The 17,141-nt window shown below is 48.9% G+C and overlaps 1 protein-coding gene and 1 long non-coding RNA gene across 5 annotated transcripts in view; one reads left to right on the forward strand and one right to left on the reverse strand.

Moving 5' to 3' along the window:
* PLXNA4 (plexin A4) overlaps positions 1 to 17,141 on the reverse strand; it is a 527,428-nt gene that overhangs the window by 295,986 nt on the left and 214,301 nt on the right. The window lies entirely within an intron of this gene.
* Positions 15,011 to 17,058, forward strand: LOC131381016 (uncharacterized). The gene is made up of 2 exons (XR_009209416.1): positions 15,011 to 15,323; positions 16,721 to 17,058. It is a non-coding gene; the product is annotated as an uncharacterized LOC131381016 (long non-coding RNA).

Consider the following 17,141-nt stretch of genomic DNA (forward strand, 5'->3'; position numbering starts at 1 on the left):
GCTGCTGGTCCAGGGGACAGCAAGAGAGCCTCTGCCTTTTCTAATACTTTTCTTGGCTCATGCATAGAATCTATGGCTGGGCTCATCCTCTGGTGCTCCTTGGTACCTAGCCTCAGGCTCCAGCCTCCACAGCCTCCTCAGCTAACTAAAGCCACAGGGCTCCCACCTGCCCCACAGGTGCCCCTGCACAACAAAAAGCTCTTTGCCTTTAAGCACCTGAATAGGAAGAAGAACACTCAGTTCTTTTCAAATTTACATTTTAACAATTTTTTTAAGTGTAGAGTTAAGTGGTGTTAAGAACATTCCCATTGTTGTGCAACCATCATGGTTGGCTGTGTCCCCACTCAAATCTCATCTTGAATTCCCATGTTCTGTGGGAGGGACCCAGTGGGAGGTAATTGCATCATGGGGGCAAGTCTTTCCCCTGCTGTTCTGATGACAGTGAATGAGTCTCATGAGATCTGATGGTTTTAAAAACTAGTTTCCCTGCATGCACTCTCTTCTCTTCTCTTCTCTTGTCTGCCACCATGTGAGATGTGCCTTTCACCTTCCACCATGATATTGAGGTCATCCCAGCCATGTGGAACTGTAAGTCCAATAAACCTCTTTCTTTTGTAAATTGCCCAGTCTCGGGTATGTCTTTATCAGCAGTGTGAAAATGGATTAATCTAACTGCCATCCATCTTCAGAACTTTTTCATCTTCCCAAACTGAAACTCTGTCCCTGCTAAACGCTATGATCCTATTCCCCTGTCCCCCAGCTCTTGGCAACTACCATTTTACTTTCTGTCTTTATGAATTTGACTACTCCAAGTACTTTATGTAGGTGGAATCATACAGCATTTGTCCTTTTGTGTCTGGCTTATTTCACTTAAACCTCATGTTTTCGAGGTTCATCTACATTGTAGCATGTGTCAGAATGTCCTTCTTTTTAAAGGCTAAATAAGAGAACACTCACTTTTAAAAGGTGGGACCCAAATTGCCCTAGAATGTAAGAGGAGTTTTAACATATGACATTGACAACAAACTCTCTTCATCTCTTCCCCAACAATACCAAGGATGGATCTCACTCCATCTTCTTATCATCACTCTGCCCCTAGAAAATTCCCCCATTCTGCTCACCCTCTCTGTCTTCTCTACTATGGTGTCAGGGCGACCGAGTGGGCTTTATTTATGGCCGACATCCCTGAATTTAAATCTTAGCTGCTTCTTTACTTTATTGCTAAAGTTTTTGACCACAGCTTCAGTTACAAAACAAAAATAACTACCTTCTATATAATGACTGTTGTGAAAAAGAAATAAAATGAAAGATACAAAATATCAAACACAAAACTTACAACTTAGTGCTCAAAATGGTAATTATTATTATTATCCCAATTAATAATGTTTTCCAGGGTCACAGTCTGGTCCCAGTATCCCAAATGAACCCTAGAGATCCCCAAGAGAATCCCAGAACCTCTTTTTTGAGACACCAATTTAGTTACCAAGAGTACCGCAGTGGGAACCCCAGCTTAGAACTGAGATGTCAAATACATCACTGCTTTGCTGCAACCCTGGGCAAGCCAATGTGTTTCTGTATTCTTCACCCTCCTTGGCTGTGAAATAGATCAAATGATGCCTCTAAAATTCTCCCAACAATGAGGTAATGTCTTCAAAGTGCCCTGAGCCATTCACAGGGAAGTCGTTGTCAAATAGACACCTGTAGTCACAGAAAAAGTCATACTCTGAGAATGATTTGCTCAGTTGGTTACCAAATGCTCTGAGTCTATGCCTTATGCAAGTCCCACCCTAGGAGCTGGAAAACAAGGGTGAACATGTGAGCCCAGCACCCTCCTCCACGCTGTATGGCTCTGCATGGATGGGATGCAAAGAATCTGACTTCCTGCCGAACAACGGGTGACTTACTCAGATGGAACTGATCTCCCACCTCAGACAGCAAGAGGGGAGAAGAACATCTATTGGGGATCTACTGTGTCCTTCCAGATTTTCTACAGCCACAACGGCATTTAATTCTTCTCATGTAAGTGCACACACAGAGAAGCACAGAACGATATGCAACTTACCCAAAGTCACACAGCTGGTGCATCATTAAAGCTGAGATCAAAAGTATGGCTGACGACCTCCAAAATCCATGAACGTGCCACCCTTCCAAGCAGCCATGCTGATAGGGACCATCCTAATTGTCCAGCAGTAATTCATCCAGAGACAGATTCGTGTTGGCCATATCTAATGGCTTGGCTCTCGTTCCCCTTCTGTCTCCTTTATGACTCAAGCTAATTCACGATGTGCTTAGTCAGATGTCCAGTTGCCAGTTTATTGTCTATTAGGTTTGCAGAGGGAAGGGAAGTAACATTTGCTGAGCACTTTCCAAGGCCCAGGCCCTGTTTCAGGAGCTCCTGGCCATACATAATCTCTCTTAATCCTCATAATATCCCTATAAAGGGGGTATTATTACCCCACTGGGCAGAGGATCATAAAGATTAAGTAACTCTGGATAACCCCAGAAAATGGACAAATGAGCTGGCCTAGCACCTCGGGAAACCTCTGAAGGTGAGATCTGCCAAGGAAAGCCTACCACAGCCAAGGGAGCCAGGCTTCTCCACCTCATCAGAGGCAGAGAGTCAAGGGAGAGCAGAATGGATGGTGTGGCAGGTTCTGATTAAGAATATTCATCATCCCTGCCCCGCTAGCCCCTTGGGGTGCCATGGAATTCGTTACACGACTCCTGAACTGTGTTCATCCTCTCCAGCCTCCTCCGGTGCAAACACCATGGAATTAGCCAGGAGGGGTAGCAAAGAAATCAGATCTGCCCTGCGGAGGCTCTGCATTCCCAGCACTGTGCTGGGTACTTTGCATTGCTCATCTTTCATTTTTACATCAATCAGATTTAGTCCATATTTCTATTTTGCACAATTCATGTTATTATTTCATTTAACTTTTCCCAACCTGCCAAAGCTTACGTAGTGAAGGGACACTCCCAAGTCCACTCAGCTGGGAAGCGGAAAGCCAGGATCTAGGCCCTGTTCCGTCCTCCCTCAGGGCTCCAAAGAACCTGTCACACTGCAGCAGAGAGAATGAAGGGGTTTCCCTCTTCCCATTTTGCTGATGGATAAACTGAGTCTGAGAGCAATTCAGGGAAGCTGCAAACAGCTGCAGAGATTTGGGACCAGAATATCAGTCACATGTCCATCCAGCTTTTCTAGAGATGGTCATGAAGCCAAAGAGGGGAAGTGACATCCTTAATAAAATCTCATTTCAGCAAACAAGCTGTGGAATCTGTTTAATTGATCATCACTCCTCCCTTCCACAACAGCACAGGGTTTTAAATGGAACTGGGCTCCCTGTCTGGAATCCTACTCCTCCCTGAAATGATCCGATAACAACAGAGCTGATTGTGACTGGTCCTCCCTCCCCTTCTCTCTCCTGCAGAATGTTTTTCTTCATCCCTGTTTTGTGTCTTCATAATTGCGTTACTCACATAGCAACACACGGGGATGGCCACACTACAGCCACCAGCATCGGGGCCACAAGGAGAAAGCAACAGCATTCTAGGAGAACGCATCATTCCCCACCAGGCCCCCTTGTACCAGGCAAGGCTGCGTGGAGGTCAGTGCCTCCCAGGGCTGCCCTCCCCTCTGGATCAGCTCCCAGAACATGCCCTTTGCCTCTAACCACAAGCAGGGGTCACCTGAGGCACTTGATTCTAGCCCCACTTTAGCTTTCCCACAGCGAAGTCTGAGACATTGAAAGGAATGAGCCCACACCTCCTCCTCACCAGGGTCTCAGTGACTCCCCAGCCCCAAAAAGAGGAGCAGGGAGCCCCTCACCCAACATCAGGCCCATATCTTGGAAATGCAGGGGTTGTGGATTCACACGCTGGTGTTGCTGGGCTGCCCCACTCCCTGCCTGGGTTTTGCTCCATCTTTGAGCAACTTTTGGAAAAGAGGCAGATCTAGGAAATCCATACAAAGTCCCAAGATACTCTATGGCTGGAGAGGCTGAGGAGGGAGCTCAGCTGGAGAGCCCTGGCCCAGGCCCACAAGAGAGTAGAGGGGGCACTGCTCCTTGTGGATGTCCAAGCAGGCTGAGGTCGTCTCCATCCTTCTGTAGGGACCAAAATCTTGGTGGAACCCCCACCCTGCCTGGCAAGTCAGGAGGTCAGTAGAACCCCCCAGGCCAGCGCTCCTTTCCCAGCCTCATTCCTGCCCAGGGCTTCCTGTGACCTGCCCCTCCCCCATGTGAGGACACTATACACCCTGGATGCTGTCCCCTTTCGATTCCATTTGTAATTGTCCCTGGCAGAAACAGCCTCCCCCCAAATGGTGAATTCTCACATAAATGTTTGGGGTGATGCATATCCCAGTTACCCGGATCTGATGGTTACACATTACATACATGTACCAAAACATCACATTATATAATCAATAAAAATTTTATACATAAATATATAGGAAAAAAGGAAGGTTCTGCCAGCGTGTGGTTTGGCAGCTGTCAAATCTTGTGCTAGAGCCGAGTCCTGACCATGATGTGCCCTCCATGCATCGTCCAGCTCACCCATCCTCCCAGGAAGGCCACCCCTCTGCTGGGTGTCAGCATCATGGCACCTGGGTGGGTGAGCCACTTGCTGCTCCAACCCTACCCCAGCTGCCCCCTCCAGCCCCACTGTGCCATATCCCCTTGGCAAGGCCACTGTCTGGAACACAGAAAACCATTCCTGGACCCTCCACACTGCCAAGTCTGTAAAAGAGCAGGCGCCTAGCCTCTCTCCTTGGAGGCTCAAGCCATGTCAATCTCTTCTATGTCTCCCTAGTGCCAAGATAATAAGGAGGAAAGTTTTCTTCTCCTCCTTCCAGAGTGCAGACCAATTAGCATTTTTAAAATTACCATTGGAGAAATACACCTAATTAGCCACTTTAAAGGAAAGCTTTAAAAAAAAGTCATAAATTTCTAACTGGCCACAGCTTGGAGACACTTTTAAAGCTAATTGTGTGTTCCTGGCACTGACAGGGGAATTGGCGAAAGTAAGAAACGGATTTTATGACCTTGGTGGGAAAGGGGAGGGGAAGGCTAAATGACGTCCTTAGGCCAGGAAAGGGTTAATGTCTGTGTCCCGGAACCCAGGCCCCTCCTGGCTCCTCCTCCCCTTCCTCACCCTCCCTCATCAGATCCCCACCTCTCCCCACCTTGAGCCCTGCCTTACCCCAGTCAAGGGTACCTGCCTTAGAAGAGGCAGACAGGCAGGCAGGCAGGCAGACAGGCAGGCAGACAGGGCCACACACTCAGCCAGAAAATCATACAAGGAGGAAGAAAAGGGCAGAGGACAAAGAGAGAGGAGAAGGACAGGGGAAACAGAGAAGAAAGAAACATTTGAGGAAACTGAGAGAAAGGAACCAAAGCCAAATTCCAGAAGGCTGTTTCTCATTTGTGCTTCCTATTAAACTCTCCATCTAGGTGGGGGCGGGAGCGGGGGGGCTCTGGCCTACTCTTGAACACGGTGCCTCCCCCAGACAGTGCCAGTGGAGGCAGACAGGGGCTTCTGTAACCCTCAGGCCTCCTGCCCAGGCTCCCTGACCCTGCTCAGTCGCCCCAACTCCCTGGCTCTGAAACTGAGAAAACTCTTCATAAAGTGCAGGCACAGGACTCTGGGGTGCCTCATTTAGGAGGAAGGCAGCACAGCGCAGTTTCTGGCTCCTCCCAGCCTCTGCCACTGCTGTGGATTCATTCCTGCCTCCAAAAAGGCGAAAGAGGGCCTCTCCCAGGGGGAGCTCAGTGTACAACTGGGGGAGTGTCAAGAAGTGCGGCCAAGCAAGAGAAGATGCCCAGAGCAACTGCACAGGGCCTCTGTCATCCTGCAGAGCCCACCACCATGGCTCATCAACCCTTCAGTGGCCCCCGGTGATGACCCGGCAGAGCAGCTAAGGTGATGGGGGCAGGGATCCTCTCCCCCAGGGACACCCCTCCACTGGCTGGGTTGCCAGGCAGGAGTTAGGGTAGGAACAGGACAGTATAGATGTCTTGTCTCCACCTCTGTGTGAGGCACACAGTGTGACCAGCGCTGTCATGTCTGCCCAACCCTAGCTCAGTGTCACGCCCACCTGACACTAGGTGTGGCCTCCCTGTTGGTTGAAGGGGCAGCAGCAGGTGTTTGCATTTTATACATGGAAACTTGAAGGCCCAGAAACACCGAGGCAAATTTGCTCTAGTAGCAGATTTAGTACCATCTAAAGTCCTAGGAGGCACAGTCTTCATTCACTGAGACCCTCCTTTCTATAGCTTAAGTGAGAGTCTGGAGAAATTACAGACCGTTTCAAAACATATAGTCTTCTGGAAAGCCCAGAACATGCATTCTCAATGGGTGCAAGAGTGCTCCCCAGAGGGTGAAAATTAGAGAGCAAAAGAAAAACAATCTTAGATATAATGATTTGTGGCCCTCCAAAGGTCAACATTACTCAATAAATTCACATGTCATCTCATTAAAGATAATTTAAATTAAATTTAACTTTTCTCCAAGGGGAAAAGGTGATTTTTAAAATGCTGACCTAGGGCAGTAGCCCCTAGAGTCCCACAGGCCAGAGCTGGATCCACTCACCTGTACCCCCTTGGGACCAAGCTCAGCATATGAAAAAAGAAACGGGGCCCAGGAGGGGATTCTTCCCCAAAACCAGTCAGTGACCCCTACCCAAGACACTCACAAACTTTAAAAGTGGTGGGAGACTTGAGCAACCTAGCAGGGCAACCGGGTAAGACACTGCAATGCTGTCCCTTCTGCCAGGACAGAGGGAAGAGCTTCTGGGAGACAAAAGACCTTGGAGCTTCTTCCTGCTCCTCACCCCAGACCTTAAGGTCTTCAGAGAAATGGTGCACTGGACGTCTGAGCTCCAGGAGGTTGACTGAGGGCAGGATCACAGTGCGGGGCTGGAAGGATTCATGACCTTAAAAACAGCCAGGGGAGCTGGGGTGCTCCAGGTAGAAGACCAAAGTGGAGTGACCTTAGGGTCCACAGTGCCCCACCAGAACCCCTCACACTCTTCCTTTTTTCCTCCCCTCTCTGGTTCCAGAGGCCGGGAAACAGGGAAGAGAAATAACTACACAGCAGAATGGACAGGCCCCCACCCACTCAGTCATAAACTCATGGGTGACAATTGTGGGGGCCCTCACCTCCACCCCTAAAAGAATTGAACCTGGGCTAGCTCCTGCAAGCGAGTAGTGCAGCTTTCAGCCTAACAAGTATCCATCTTAACTGGCAGCTTCAGGGGCTGGTGGAAAGAGCTCTAGGGTCAGACCCGCTGGGCTTTGCACACCAGCAAGTCATAGTCTGACTGTCCCTGTGATCTTGGAGAGGCTGGTTCTTGGGAAGGGGCTCTGTCTTACTCCATTCTCCTGCCCAATGCCTTCTCTAGAACCCATCATGCACTACGTGCTTCATACACGCTTGCAGAATCCAATGTGATCCTTCCTTTGCAAATGTTTTTGCAAAAGGAAAATGGAAGTGACCGTCTCCACGCCTTGGGGGTTGTTGGGAATGTTAAAGAGACGGTGTGGACGTGCAGGGAGAACGTGTGCACAACAGGCAAGGTCGGCATCCCCTCCACATCCCCTCTCCTCTCCCCTGCTAGAAAGCCCATATGCTTCTGCAAAGTAGGTGAGAAGAGGCATGAGGGCGGGCAGGACATCGGCACAGACAGGGAAACCAAGGGACACTGCAGGAAAGCCTCCAGGTGACATGGGAGGCCCCATGTACCCCAAGTGCCCCGCAAGAGGTGCCTTCTGCCTGCCCCCACCAGAGAACCATGCAGCGAGGGGACAAATTCCTAACAGAGAGGACATCCCAGCAGGGTCCCTTTCCTGGGGCTCTGGCCCAAAGAGCCGGCACCTTTGATGCTTTCCCAAAGATCTCATAGCAGGGACCCCATTCTACTCACTCAGGCTCAAATCTGTGGGAAGTCCCTATGTTCTCCCCATCTGGCTCTCCCTAGCTTTCTGGGGGTGATGGATGGCTCAAGAGTTGCAATTTTTGTTCTGTTAAGACAGCACAAGCAATCCGATGCCAGGAGGTGAGGACCTTGCTCCCTGTTGGCCCCTGGTGCAATCCCCAGGGAGCTCTACCAGCGTCAGCAGAGAAAGGGAAAACAGTTGGGTCTCTAAAGCCCGAGAGCAGGAGGGAGATTTATTATTTTGGGGTGATTAAACCGAAGCTTCCAACACCTCAGTGAGTGTTTCTTTCTTGCTATCCCTGCTGCTCAGACACAGAAACCGTGAGGGGCAGCCTGGCTCCTGGTCGTCCCCTCTGTCCCGGTCCTTGCGACCACTGCCAAGACACTGCCTCCATCAGACAGCCAAGCTCTGGCCAGCGGCCAGGTCCTCGCCTACCTCCCACTCCATTCCCTGTCTGCAATTGTTTCCAATCAGTTTAGGAAACAGCTCTGAGAACAATTAGAAAAGATAACGAGGAAGAATTACATAATTACAGTTCTCCTAGATCTCAGGCACTTCAGGGGGAAAAAAAAAGGCTGAACTGAGTCCAAACAGGGACCAGTGTGAGGAAAAGATGGTACTTCTGGAAAGCTTTCGGGGTGCAAGGGCTGAGACCGTGAAGGAGAGTGGGGAGGACAAAGGCACTCCTGTGTCTGCCTGCTAGTCAGCTGGGGGCTGCCTCCAGCTCAGGGCCTCAAAGGATGGCTCAGAAAGTCTCATGCAATGCAGACCCCTCTGTGGAATAGCCATGTAGACTAGAGAACCATGTCCCCCTTCAAGATCATGCAGACCAAACTTCTCATTGTCAAGATGAGAAAGACCAAGAGAGAAAAGGTCTTGCCCCAAACCAACAGAACTCAGGACTCCAAGCCCCAGGCCAACACTTTGTCCATGTGCAGGCTCCTTAACTTCTGCCTTTGGTCCCTGGGTTACAGTTCACTGGTCCCACCCACTGGACAGCTGGGAAATTCTACCTTCTTGACCAAAATGGATGGGTATAGGAAGAACTTTGCCCTCTAGAGTAAAGGTGGACAAACTTTTCCCAGGAAGGGTCAGATAAGAAATAGTTTCAGTTTTATGGGCCATGCAATCTCCGTAGCAACAACTCAGCTTTGCCATCACACCATGAAAACAGGCACAGACAATATATAAACAGGTAGGCATGGCTGTGTTCTAGCAAAACTGTATTTGCAGACACTGTAACTTGAATTTCATATTATTTTCACATGCCATGATATATTGTTCTTCTTTTGATTTTTTTCAACCATTTCAAAACACAAAAATTCTTCACTTGTGAGCTATAAAAACAAGTGGCAAACAAGATCCAGCCCATGGGTTGGAGTTTGCTGACTGTTGCTCTAAGATGTTGCCAGAAGACTTTGTGCTTCTCTGATTATTCCACACTCAGAGTTTAACCATTCCTTGACTCCATAAACCCAGCATGGTATTTAGAACAAGGCTTGATGGTCAGTCTTTGCTAGGTCACATTGCTGTGGTAGGCCAGGATATTACCAACCATGGAAGCCCTCAGGAAATCATCCTATGAGGTTTGCTCAAGACACCTCTGATGTCTGTGAGAACCCAGTCCCCAGGAGCAGGGTGGGCAGCTGGATGACAGCTTTCCCTAGATGGGCAAACAATCCCTCCCCAGAAGAATATGGAAGAGGAATTGTGTCTCAATCTGCCCCTCTCTATGCAGAGGGTATTTGTGGCATATAAGGTAATAAGAGACCAACATCCTGAGTTTCTATGCAGCACAACCCAACTTACCACTGTCTTCTCCTACTGCCTCTCCGTTTAGCAACAGGGAGTACCAAGTATCTTCATTCATTCAAAACCAGCATATTGAGTGAATGCCTATTCTGGCATCATGCCAGAGGAAAATCAGGCACAGGATATCAGACACCAAGTCTCTATGCGGTTAGTACCCTGACAGCAGGGACATTACTCCTCTTCTGCACCCAGCAGCCAGCACCGCATGAGGCACCAAGGAGAAGCTCAGGAAATGCTGAGTGAATTAGTAAATCAATGTGCAAGATGGAAATGGTTAAGTAGCACAAGGCAGATCAAATCCTATGCAAGCAGAGAGGAGGAAGAATTAGGTCTAGCTGAGGAAGCCAAGAAAGTGCCAATGACAGAGGGGGCAGTTGAGCTAAGCCTGACAAGATGAGTTGGATTAGGGTATGCACAGTTGGGGCATAGAGAAACAGGAGAGAAAAATTCCAGCCAGAAAGAACAACTAGCAAGGCATGATGGTGTCTATAAGAACATGGATAGCTGAGGTTGCAGTCTTCATGCCTCTTGAGGAATAATAGCTTGAGTGCTAACAATCCAGAGTTAAGCTGTTTCTAGATTGTTGAGGGCCAAGAAAGTCAGGCAAAGGAGTTTAAATATCTGTAGGTGGTAGGAGGCATCGAATCTTCTGAGCAAAGATGGTTGTGTGGCAATGAGATTAGGAAAGAGAACATGGTGGCAGAGTACATAAGGACTGGATAAGCAAGGAGTCCCTTTAAAGAAACCCTAAACTAGGACAGGAGCAGCAGCCTCGGCCACACCACTGGGTGAAGCAGAAGAGGGGCTGTGGGCCAGCAGGAGGAGGTGGGACTTGTAAAGTGATTCGTGGTTATGAGTGTAGACCTGGGAGTCAGATAAACTGGGTTCAAGTCCAACTCCAGCACTTACTCCCCAGAAATGATCAGTCCTTTCTGGAACCCAGTTTCCCCATCTGTAAAACCGAGGCAATAAAATGGAGTCATCATCTCACAGGGTCCGTGTGAAGCTGAGATGATGTGGTTAAACATGTGAAGTGCTTACCCTCGTGCCCTGCACGGAGCAAATTCTCAATAGAAATGTGCTAATCCTGGTCAAATTCTGTCCATTGGCCAGGAGTCCCATTTGGGCCAGAGAAGCTTGTTTTTGCCAGAGAGGTGGAAGGATAGCTGACCACAGTCCACCATCACCTCCCACCTCCCCTCTCCCCCTCCCAATCCTGGGTGGTGAGGCACACACCATATCCTCAGGAAGCTGACATACACCCTCCTCGTCACGCCTCAGCCAGCTAGTGAAAACCAACAACCAGAAATGTGCAGTCCCACGTGGGGACCTTTATCAGGCAAGTCAATGTGCTCAACAGAAAACTCATAGCCCCAACACTGTGAGAGGGAAGGAGGAAGGGAGGGGGAAGACCTGACTCAGAAGTTAAATGCCTTCTTTCTTAGAACGCTGGATTGTCACAGCATTCAAGCCAAGACCTCTGACCTGCAAGACGTCTGACCTGCAAGAGGGCTCACTTTTGGGAACCCTCATGCTCAAGATTTAGGCCTCTGACCTGCTAGGAACATGATCAGCATCTTGGCAGAGAGAGCACAGGCCCTGCATCCAGGCAGCCATGAGCTCCGTTCTTGGCCTCGGCGCTCCCTGGCCATGTGACTACGTAAATAAGGACATCAGTTAAACAAGGGTACATGAGATAATGTGTGTTCAGCACAGACTGTAGCCCAGTGCTACAGAGGAATCTGGAATTTGGAGACACGGTTGCTCACACCTGAGACGAGGATGGGACCTCACCTCTCATAATCGATGCCTGCCTGAGACCTTGGTTTCTGCTTAGGTGGAAGTGGTTTTAACCAGGCTCAGAGCCTCCGCATACTGCCTACCGGTGGCCTCTGTCATGAGCTTTCCCCCACACCTTTTTAGATGGCTCCTCTGTCTTCCTTTGCGTGGGGGTTCTGTGTTTCTCCACAATAGTAGTCTCTTCTCTTCCCTGGTCCAATTATAGCCCACCATCCTCACTCCAAGAAGCTGGATATCCCATCCCTGCATCTAACGGGGGACCAGAACTGGTGACGGAAGACTCACCAGTCACTCCTAGCATTCCCTAAGAAGCCTTTAGTTAGTCCTCTCGGTAACTCCCTTCGAATCCCATTTATGAGTGGCCAGTCTCCCAAAAGCAAGAATACCAGCCCAAGAGAGCAGGAATGGGATTTGAGAAAAAGAAGAAAATAAATGTGTTTCTGTGCTCAGGGAAGCTCTCCACACAACACAACTCAACTTCCTACTCCTGCATTGCCATCTGGTTGCTATTGGCAACCAGGCAATCATATTTTTCTAGTCCCAGATATAATCATCATAATCAATATAGGGTATTTATCCCACTCCTTGGTTTCAAGGAACTCAAAGATTTTCACATCTATTATTCTTTCTTCACTAACGTAAGGGAGAGAAGGGGAGGAGGTCTGCTTGTTGATGGGGTGTGGGGAAGGACTATTTAACAGATGGAAAAACTGAGGGAATGGGTAAGAAGGAGGCTGTGGGAACGTCTCATAAGAAAACAGTATTGTCAAAAGCAGTTTGCATTTAGATAGTGCATTCACTTTTATTCTCTCATCTAATTTTTACAACATCCCTCTAAAGTAGGTTCATTTATCGTATAGACAAAACCCCAAAAAGTAAAGGATCTTTCCAGAAACATACCACTAGAAATGACATTGCCTAAACTCCTAGGCCTTTCGAGTCCCTTTTAGCATTTTTTTCCCACAGCATCTCTGCAAACAAGTACAGTACACTGTTGGAGCTATCATGTCTCTTGTATGCATTACCATCCCACCATTGTAAGTGTTTCTCATTATACTTACATTGTGCATTACAGTGGTTCTTACACATATGATGTTTCTGTCTAGTTCCGGTTGATATTCACACCAAATGGGCAACAGGGCCAACAAAAATGACTAGATTAAAGCACTTGACTGGGTTGGAAAACTTAGGAGCTATATTTAATTTTCTAAATTCTATAAATGTTTCCTTACTAGAGTAAAACTTGGGGGGAAAAATCAATATTTTTGACTCTGAGATCACTCACCGCTTTTGACAACTCTGTGACGTTAACTTTTCCTACAGCCACTGGTTCAATGTCACCTTTTGTCATAGTAACAAAGCAATACCAAAAACATGCTTTGGGGGTCCCCGAAGTGGACAGGAAGCCTTCTACCCTACACACCCAGCAAAGGCTTCAGTGCCACCCTTGCTCATGAGTGCCAAACACAGGCGGCTGGAGGTAAAAAGACACTCAATGAAACACAACTGCAAGAGAAAACATGTGGCCACGGCCACAGCAGAACTGTTCTAAAATAGGGTGTTTTTCTGAGGTTTGTGCTCAGCGTTCATTTCCCTTTGGAGACAGCAGAAACACCACTGAAAGGAAGAGAGTAGCTGGCTTGTGCATGAAGCTTCCTCTCTCTTCTCGAAAAGAGAACCAGCTGGACACCATCTTATCTTTTATCATTTCCTACTTAGAGAGCTGCACAATTTACCACTTAGAAAGAGAGGCCCCAAACAGAAGACCTGACCTGTGATACCTGTGATACCAGCGACTTCCTGAGCAAGGAGATCAAAGGACTCAGATCAGCCCTGACTTCCTAATCTCATCGGCACCTCTCGGGATGCTAGAAAGAATCACCATATAGGAAAATTCCCTCCATACCCTCATTCCATTCAGTTGAGTAGGCAAAGGAGGGAAATTAGAAACAAAAGTGCCTGACATGCTAATACCAGGCTAAGGATTCACAGAAGGAAAAGTCGATGATCCCAGTCCCTAGAGATGGATGAACCAGTGTCAGCCCATCAGTGAAAGCATGTTCAGCACCTACTAGGTGCCATTACTATGCAACTGCTCCAAGCTGGGCCTTGAAACCAGGCTGGTCTGCCCACCACTGCGCAGCCTTGCCTGACTCCAAGGACGCTTCCCACCTTTGGTTGCCCTTCCTTTCCGTTCCTCAGTTTCTGACACTTTGCTTTTGTCTCTCCTTCTCTCTCCCCAGTGCCCTCACTGGCATCAGATTTGGCACTCCGGTGCTGGCTTTCCAAGCTCTCTTTTGGACACAGTGTGCATCCAGCTCCCGGTTCCATGGTTTTCCGGCCACCATAGTGTACCCACATTGCTGTCCCTGGGGCCCAGCTCACCTTATCCATCTTGGTTGGCATCTCTGCCATGCCTGTCCCAACTGCCCAGGGTGGGAGGCAAGGAGGGCAGAGAGGTAGTTGAACACTCTGTGCATGCTATACTGTCTCTCCCCGATGTTTAGGAAAATTCAGACTTAGAAGTTCAGATTCCCTCAAGACACAAATCAGTTTGTGGCTTTTCTTAAGTCATGCTGTTTCAAGTCTATCTTAAAGTAGATTCCTGACTACAACTATTTCTTTCTTTGTATAATACTTGCTTCTTTCCAAGGAGCTTGCCATCTGCTATCTCTTTTTAGCCACATAACATCCTTGGGATGAATGTAGTCAGATGAAATAAAATGAACCCCATTTTGCCTCATTTGGGGACACCGAGGCACACAGCCCATGAATGATGTTATCCTAAGTGTGGAACAGTGAGCTCCACTTTGCTCTGACCACCTTCAGCTGCATAAGCTGGCACGGCCTTGATGGGTACAGGTGTAGAGAGTTAGAGGATTAGTCTCTTGTATGGACGAAACACTAGCCTTGTTGTGGATTTACCAAAGTCCCCACTCTAATGTTTCACCCAGGATGAGGAACCCAAGTCCAGAGGCTCAACACTTCTTTCCAGGTCTCTGCTCTGGGGCCACCCTGGGAAGAGACAGGGCTGAGATCCAAGTTCCCAGTCTGTTCCATCTCTCCCCAGCCCTTCTTTACACATGACACTTGTTGGGGCATCAGTCTGTGCTTCTGGCATCTGGACACAACAGCCTATATCTCTAGGACTCGAGCAGGAAGTATGTGTGCCTTGCCTCGGGCTTCCTGGCCACACAGACCCATATCCTCATTTAGAATGGTGGCATCATGGAGCCGGCTGAGATCTGCAGTCTTCAGTGTCAGCTGCGGGTCCACAAACTCCTACTGAACATGTACCCACATCCCCAGGGGAAAAAACAAGGGAAGAAAGAAAATAACCAAGGTGGGGAGAGGGGAGAGATTCTGGAATCTAGACAACATCAAGAGCCCTGTTTCCATGACAACCACTCCTTAATACAGTTGCTCAGACTGCAGCCTGTTCTAATCAGCCCCGTGGATGGAGCCTGCAGACCCAGAAATGGCCCCCAGCCAGTGGGCTCCCAAGCAGCCTGCAGGACCACCACCATCCTCCGACCATCCCAATCTACAAAGAGAACAGAGGGCAAAGGAGGGGTGAGGCTCACAGGAGAGGTGAGAAAGAACAATGAGGAGTGTTGAAGAAAGTGGAAAGTGAAAGGAAGGAGTCAGAGATGCAGCCGGACATCTGGGGGGTTGTCTGTGGATGTTTGCCGGGGCCACCTGTGTCCGGTGACACTTGTCTTTGTGTTGGTGAGCCTCTGAGCACCCACGTGATGCATGACAGGCTGCAGCCAGCAGGTGAGTGTGACCATCCACAGCACGTCCACTGAGCCCATCTCCCTTCCCCTTCCTACACATTGGAGTGCCCGCTTCCTCTCTTCTCTCCCGCTACAAAGCTCTAAGCTTTGTAGTCCAAGGATAACCCCTGTGAGGCAAAGGCCAGGGTAAGCACCCAGCCAGTAGGTACCAGCAGCTTCCAACAATTTCTCAGCAAATTGTTGGGATAGAGAGAACAACTGTACTAATATTCTCTAAATTAGAGGTTTCTGGCTGAGGGACACCCCCCACCCCTGCTCCCCACAGACTTCTCAAGTTCCCAGAAAATGATGGGTGACTCCTAGATTTTCTTCCAATCCACATATGAGACCTCAGAGGCTGGCAACTTGTCAAACTCACCTGCTGGGTCAGGTGTCAGCCTGGAGACTCTGTCCCTGGAAAGCCACACATCTCCCTGCACACTCCAGGCTGCACTCTCCTTCTTCCTGTATTCATCTGGCAGTCACCCAAACACGCTGCAAATCAGATGACATATGACACGCTGCACACTCCGTCCCACTCTGAAGGGAGTCCGTCTATGGGGACAACGGGTCTGGTTTATATTTTAAGCAGCTAGAGTGAAAAATGGGGAGTGATGAGGTAAGGCCATGGCAACGAACACCATGCCACTATCCAGGATAATTACTTCGCCCAGCCATCCTGGAGCCAGGCGGCGGAAGGCTTGCCCCATAGATTACGAGCAATGAGACAGGGCCCGCCAGCTTAGGAATTCCCTTCCTCCACCTGCACCTTCACTACAAATGGAAACACAGCAGAAGGAACCAATGCAGTGGGAGATCCCAATCAAAGCAAGATGACCTGTCCCTCAATTTCCAATCATTGGAGAAATGCAAAGAAAAGTCCCTATGCCTACCCCTCCTCCAAGTTGCTACATGGAAAATCAGAGTTCTGAATTTCGGTGATGGCTGCTGAGCCAAGAGACAAGGAAGACCCAAAATCAGCACAGGACAGAGATAGTGAAAAGGTCAGTGAGCGAGAGAGAGGAAAGGAGAAGCTGAAAGATGTTTGCCACAAGCTAGGAATGACCTATTAAAATCCCCAGCCCCTCCCTCAAGCTGGGATGCAGTCCCTGTTAGTGGCTTCACAGCTGCTATACCCCACTCAATGCAGGCTGCTTCAGGGCTCCAGGACACTTGGACTATTGGCCATCTCAGATGTCACCCCTGCAGGAGCATGTGGAGCCATCTGACTTGGATATGACTGGGCTTTCCTGCTGCAATGCCCGACAGATGCTCCATCGCCCCATACGCATGCCTTGCTCAGGGATCATGCCCATATTGACCTCGGCCCCAAAACACGGATGGGAAGGAACATGCCCAGGGAGCATCCTTATATTTTCTTTTCCTTTGTTCCCTGAGCCCTCAGATGAAAATGGCTACAAGCTGACGCTCTGGAGAAGAGAATCCAATTCAGTGGCCACACCAACTAATACAGGGCATCCACTTTGTTCTTCAAAGAGAATCAGAAGTGCAATAGTCAGAACACGGCGCATGGGAAGACCCTGAAAAGTCCAGGCCTGTGCCAGCTGCCTCCCCTCGTGGTCCTAAGTGCAACTCCTTAAAGTATCTGAAGAAATTGACTCCTGAGGGGCAGAAATCTAGCAGGGAGGGATGTGACCACATGTGTGTGTGCATGTTTGCATGCAAGCACGTGCACAGACACACACATTCTTACAAATGAAACTGCAATCACTGGTGATGTGTGGGTGTATGTGTGAGAGTTAGGGGGTTGAGCACGTGACTATGTGAAGCTCGGCATCACAAATGGAAGGAAAGCTGA

The sequence above is a fragment of the Hylobates moloch genome, unplaced genomic scaffold (assembly GCF_009828535.3).
Source record: "Hylobates moloch isolate HMO894 unplaced genomic scaffold, HMol_V3 SCAFFOLD_1, whole genome shotgun sequence".
NCBI classification, from domain to species: Eukaryota; Metazoa; Chordata; class Mammalia; order Primates; family Hylobatidae; genus Hylobates; species Hylobates moloch.